The sequence below is a fragment of the Ovis aries genome, chromosome 6, assembly GCF_016772045.2.
Source record: "Ovis aries strain OAR_USU_Benz2616 breed Rambouillet chromosome 6, ARS-UI_Ramb_v3.0, whole genome shotgun sequence".
NCBI classification, from domain to species: Eukaryota; Metazoa; Chordata; class Mammalia; order Artiodactyla; family Bovidae; genus Ovis; species Ovis aries.
In genome coordinates this window covers 37,108,685-37,115,282 of record NC_056059.1, presented here as the reverse complement: position 1 = coordinate 37,115,282, position 6,598 = coordinate 37,108,685, and positions in this window count along the sequence as shown.

Genomic DNA, 6,598 nt, shown 5'->3' with positions numbered 1-6,598 from the left:
GTTCAATTAGCTAATGGAGGGCAGGAGAGGGGTTTTCTGTAAATAAGACTGCCTTCTCCGATGTTTTCAATCTCTGAAGCAAGCAGTTAGAACAGCCACTGGCTCAATCTGCTGGAAATTCTTGAGAATTTTTCACCCGCAGTAGGTCAGATAGAGAGGGGAAGTCTGTTCCCGCTGACTGACGGCAGCTCCAACCAACCCACGCTTCACGAGGCGGCGCGCCCGCGGCCCGGCCCTTAGTCTCAGCCAATCACAGGTTCCGACAGGACCGTGCCTCCCCGCGAGATCAGTTTGACTTGGCTGACTTTCAGTAGCTCACAGCAGAGCGACGTCGACTTGGGCCAGTCGTGGCTTATGGAGATGTCCGCCCTCTCGAAGGCCATGGCGCGCAAACCAACGAGGGAACGCCTTGGCAGTGGAAGAGAAATTTGGTACCTCGTCAGAGGACTGAAGAGAGGTGGTGTTGTGTCGCCTGGGGCAATGGAGCGGTAGTTGTAACAACTAGGAGCGAGAACGGAAAGCCAGCACTTAGCACTTTTCAGGGCAAAGGTATTGAAAGGCATCAGGTTTCATTGCTATTCTCTGAAACATTCACAGTACATCGTTCTTCCTGACTGAGCAGGCAGACATCTCATGATCCCTTTAGAATGTTTTTTGGGTTTTTTACTTTTTTTTCGGCGGCGCCCCACAGGTTGTGGGATCTTGGTTCCCTGACCAGGGATGGAACCCCTGTCGGAGAGTCCTAACCACTGAACAGCCAGGAAATTCTCATTGAGAATGTTGATTCTTTCATTTGACAAGTATAGGCATTGATATTTGTTTAGGGAGGACCTTTTGAATACCTGGCACTGGGATATAATCTTGAAGCAAATAGACATGATAGTCGCCTTCATAAAGCTGCCAGTCTACCTGAGGAGGAAGAGGGAGAAGACGAACAGGTAAACAAGCCAATAAAATAATAACAAATCATCACAAGGAATGAAATAGACAAGGTGTGGGTATAGAGAATAATTGGAGGGTGAAGTTAGATAGGGAGGGAGTAAGAACTTTAAAGGAAGAGTGAGAAGATCAGTCAGCCATGGAACCTGGAAAAAGATGACTGCTCTGGGCAGAGAAGATGCAGAGCAAACGTCCTGAGGTGGGACAGCTTGACATTTTGGGAGAACAGAAAGAAGGCCGGTGTGGCTCTAGTTTAGAGGGAGAGCGAGAGCAGCATGACGGAAGGAGAGAAGGTAGACAGAGACCTGCTGATGTAACCAAGACTTGGAATTTCCTTTACATTTTAGATTTAATGAGACTCTACTGAGGCATTTTAGGCAAAGAAGCAAAAGAATCTGCTTTAGACTGTAAATCGTTTTGGTTAATGTGCAGAGAACAGGCAGAATAGAGTATTGGGAGACTGGTTAGGAGACTAAGTCAGAAGAGCTTCAAGGCGGGAGATGACCTGGTTTAAACTGGTGATTCCACTGGAGGTAAAGAAAAGCTGAGAGACTGAAGATTTTAAAGATAAATTATTATTATTTGCTACATCTTTTTACTGTAATAGACTGTAAACCACAGTCATATTGTTTTAACGTATTGGGTAGCCTGGTCCCAGGACAACTATTTTGAATCCAATTCATTGAGTATTCTCTTTTGAGAGTGATTCTGTTTTCATGGGCTATGTGCACTTTCCTTTTTAAAAACCTTTTATTGCCATTAGGGAAGGCAATCTTATTTACAGAAAGCCCCTCTCCCACCATGTTTGTAAGTATATCCATATATCCAGACATATATCTTAAGAGTATATGTATGCTAAGTCGCTCAGTCGTGTCCAACTCTTACTGACCCCATACACTGAAGCCCTAGGCTGCCAATCTCCTCTGTCCATGGGATTTCCCAGGCAAGAATACTGGAGTAGATTGCCACGCCCTTCTCCAGGGGCTCTTCCTGACCCAGGGATCGAACTCTCATCTCTTACATCTCCTGCATTGGCAGGTGGGTTCTTTACCACTAGTGCCAGCTGAGAAGTCTCTAAGTGTACACAGCTCAGTGAATTTTCACAATCTAAACACACCTGTGTATCCACTACCCAGATCAAGAAACAAAACATTATTTCCACCAAGGGACTCTGTCATACTACCTTCCAGTCATTGCCTATCCTGACTTCCAACACCATAGATTAGTTTTGTCTCTTTTTGGACTAGATATATATAGAATCATAAAGTATGCATTCTTTTGTGCTTGACTTCTTTACTCAACTTTATACTTATGAGATCCTTCCATATAGTTGTCGATTATTGATGTTATTTCATTCTGTAAGTGTATCTTTGAATTTACCTTTCTGATGGATGTTAGGGTAGGTTTCAGTTTGGAGCTATTATAGATAGTGTTACTATAAACATACTAGTACATATCTTTTGGCCTTTTCTTTTGATGGAACATTTTGGTGGCTGAGTTTTAAATACAATTATTTTTTAATCTGTTCATCAATAACATAATACTATGTATTTCAATATTTCAAACATATAAACACCAGATCATGAAGGACTTTGCTCTCACAAATGTGAAAACTTTTGGCAACAAGGACTGTTGATGTGAGAAATTTTAAGTTTGAAAGTCTAAAACACCTGGAATTACATTTGCCATTTTGACCTTCTTTTTAGGCAGTCACAAACTACATGTCCAGGATTTGAGAACATCATGACTTTGCTACATCTTTTTACTGTAATGGACTGTAAACCACAGTCATATGATAAGCAAGGTCAGTTAGGCTGTCCTGAAGAATGTGCAAATGTTTAGTACTAATACAGTCCTTGGCCTTGTATTTGAAAATCATATCATTCTTTATCCTACCACAGATGTTTAGAAATAAAGCCAGCAATTTACTTCTTTTGAATTATATATTTCTGCCTTTGACTCTCTGAAGCATGGAAAGAGAGCCAGTCTCAGAGATAACTGTTATCAGCTGAGAGACTCTTCTGCATAACAAGACAACGCTTATTTACTGTACATTCATACTCTCATATTCCTGTAATTTGTCTTCTCCACTCAGAAACCCCTTTTCCTTTGTTTTGCCTAAAATAGTACATAAACCTCAATCATTTGGTCTCCTAGAGTCTTATTTCTTTATGAAATTTCCCCCACATAAACCTCAACCATTTGGTCTCCTAGAGTCTTATTTTTTATGAAATTTCCCCACATACTTACATAATTAAAACTGTTTTTTCTCTTGCTGATTTCTTTTTGTCAGTTTAATTTCCAGGGTCCTAGGCAGAGAATCTAAAAAGGTAAAGGGAAACATTTTTTCCTTTGGCTGCATTAGAATTGGCAATTCTCCAAGTAAGAATATGTGCTACTTTTGGCCTCATGCCTAAAGTATGGGATATTAAGCTATATTTTCCCACAGTTCAGGCAGTTCTGTCCAGAAATGCTAGCCCAGCTAGCATTCTGTGTGTCACCAGAATAACTGTCAAAGCACTGACTCAAAGAAGTTTTACATCTTGTCTTTGGACCCTGTTAAAACTTGTAGTGGTGATTTTATTTTAGAATATAATTGTTGCTCTTTTTCCACAAATAGGGAATAAATAAGCTTCACTCAGTACCAGTGCTATAGAGATCTGAATTCTCTTTCCATTTCTACCTCTGACTTTTCTTTTGGACCTTTCAAAAGTATGTTAGTCACTCAGTTGTGTCTGATTTTATGCTTCCCCATAGACTGTATGTAGCCTCTGTCCATGGAATTCTCCAGGCATAAGGGGTTCTACTTGACCTTATTCAAATATTTAATCTCAATATACATCACTCTCATATAGAACTGTTGTGAAGAAAACTGCATTTTATAAATGTAGAAAAGGTTATAAACAAAATTGCATTTTGTTACTTAAATTGCAAAAGCTCAAAATCAAGGAAATGAAATGTGATAGTCATTAACAACATTTGCAATATTTCCTGCTCTCCACTTCCCCGGGCAATTTCTATTCCCTTTGTGGGTGATGCTATGGGAAGATAGAGTACCTGTGACTAGTTTAGGTCAATGAGTTGTGAGTGGAGGTGACAGGGCTGCAGCATTCAATGTCCTTCTGCAAGACCCTTCAAGGCTTATTTCCCTCTGCCATTACAACCAACAAAGTTCCAGATCGTGTCTGCATCTTCAATTTGGGTCCCTGAGTAACTATGAAGAACAGAATCCTGCTGCCAACTCATCATAGCCAGATAGCCTGAGCAAGAAACAAACCTTTGTTGTTTTTGAAACCATTGGGTGTTTTGGGTGCTCCCCAAGAGGTCCAGTACCACGGACCTTTAGGTCTCCTCACAGAAAAGAATTTAGCGAGAGGCCAAGTGATAGATAAGAAGTGATTTACTAGAATAGGATGCTTGTGAGGCTAACAAGCGGGAGGCATGGGGGTACCATGCCCAGAGAACTTACTGGGCTACACTTTTACAATCAAAGGAACAGTAGGGTGGGGATGTGTCGGGGGGAGAATTTCTTTGTCTTTCTTGAGTAGACATCATGCTTCCGTCATCAGTTCCTCTTCCAGGTTGAGCAGGGGAGTTTTCTTGTCCCTATATGATCAAGCTAGGTCCACAAATTACTATTTTTTTAATGTGTGCAGAAAGCATGTCCTAGGGATCATTAACTTACTGAACTCATTGAGCAGGATATGGGTCTCATGCCACCACTGTTTCATTGATTTGGGGCATGTCTCATGTTTCTGTTGCATGATTTTGCTGCTAAGCTAGATTGCTTGGTTTTGTGGTTAAGCAAACCTACTTTCTTGAGTAATCATTAATTTACAGAGGTTTCTCATACTTTTTCTACTTACAATCCCCTAGTGGGATTAACTATTTAATCACCTGTTTTGTCCCTTCATTCTGTCCCTATCATTTTGAGCCCCTGATATTGTTTGTTACTGCATCTTGAATCAACTTAATCTAGCCTATCCTGACTCATACAAGTAGCTCCAACTTAATGTCATTTGGTTGAGTTTTTCTTGGGGCAATTTTAGTCAAAAAGAAATTTTCATTTAGTTTTTCAGTAATTTCTCATGAAGTTCCCAAGGGGTTTATAGCAAAGAATGAACAATATAAATGTCTCTGTTCTCATGAAAATTGGAAGAGCGCAAAGGAGACATTGTGCATATATCTAAATATGATGAATGCTGTAATTGGAAAAGTATGGCTTTCTCTAAGTATTATTCTTAGAGTGCTGTGGTTCCTTTTCCCCTTTCTGTCTCTCTTGTAAATTAGAGATTATTCAGTCACTGAATATTATGCAAGGCTACCTAGAAAAGAATGAGAAAGGAAAAAAAAACGTTTCTAACTCTTGAGAGATATCTTGGAATCATAGAAATGTACCTTACCCCGTCTGGAACCTAGATTCCAACATTGCTTTTGAACAGTGGGCAGCCTCAGACAAGTAGCAAGCTTTGCTGTGTAAAAGATGTAAAACAGATCAGATGTAAAACAGCACTAAATATAACCTCCCCTGGCCAGACTTTCATAATTACTACAATAATTAAATTAAGCAGAGAATTAAGTGTCCCATAAAAAAGAAACACTGTTATTATTCTTTGAAGATTTTACTTGAAATGCATTGGATGAGGCTGTAAAGAACCAATTAAAAAAAAAAAGATTTGGTCTGCCTGTAAAGCAACAGATAAACAAATTAAATTAAAATTGTACTCTTCCAGCTGTGGGAAATTTTACAGAATGACACGGTAGAATTACACCTTCAAGAATCTACACTCAGTGTTCATTGCCAAGTAATATCTGCTAATGTCATCCTATTAGGATATGGTTGAAACATGCCAAAAATTTCCATGTAATCTTCACAAGAAATATTCAATACTTTTCTTGTCAGTAGAATGCAATGAATGAACAAATACCTAGTTTTATACAAGTGGATAAACAAAAAAATGCATGCAGCATTAAAAACTGCCATTGTCTGTGAGATCTGTAATTTCAAAAATGTGTACACTTATAACTTGTTGGAAATACCTAATGTTCTGAACCCATTCCTCTTTTCTAAGTCTCATATAGATTAGAGTTCAGAGTCTCAAGGTAATGTTATAAGAGATGATGAAAGGCACATTTGTCACTGGTTGTCAGGCAACCTAAAGCATGAGTTATTGGCATGTACAAACACATCTCCTTATTAGGTACACAGAGTGGGTGTAGGTGCTGAACTGCTTTTCTATTGGTTAGTTTCCTTTCCAATGGCAGAAGAGAAAGTATTTTTCTCCCAGTTAATTAGCATATTCTGGGAAAGACTGTTTCTTTCCCTGGCAGTGTTAAATATAGACTTGAAAACCAGCCTTTAGCATTTATCATTTAAAAGTTACTTTAACTTTGGATGTTCTGTATTTTTATGTACAAAAATACTTCAGAAAAGCTTTTGAAAATTCAAATAAATTAATAGTGCACAATGATTATGCTATGAGAAGTTAGCAAGAGAGAAAGATTGATTTTCTTGAGGATACTTTTATATAAAGAAAATAAGAATTGACAATTATCTTCCCAGATTGAAACAAGGAAAAGTAACTCCAGGTCTGAAAGAACAACAGAAATAGTGTTCCTGATCCTCACCCCACCTTTACATAGACCACAAGATATAGTC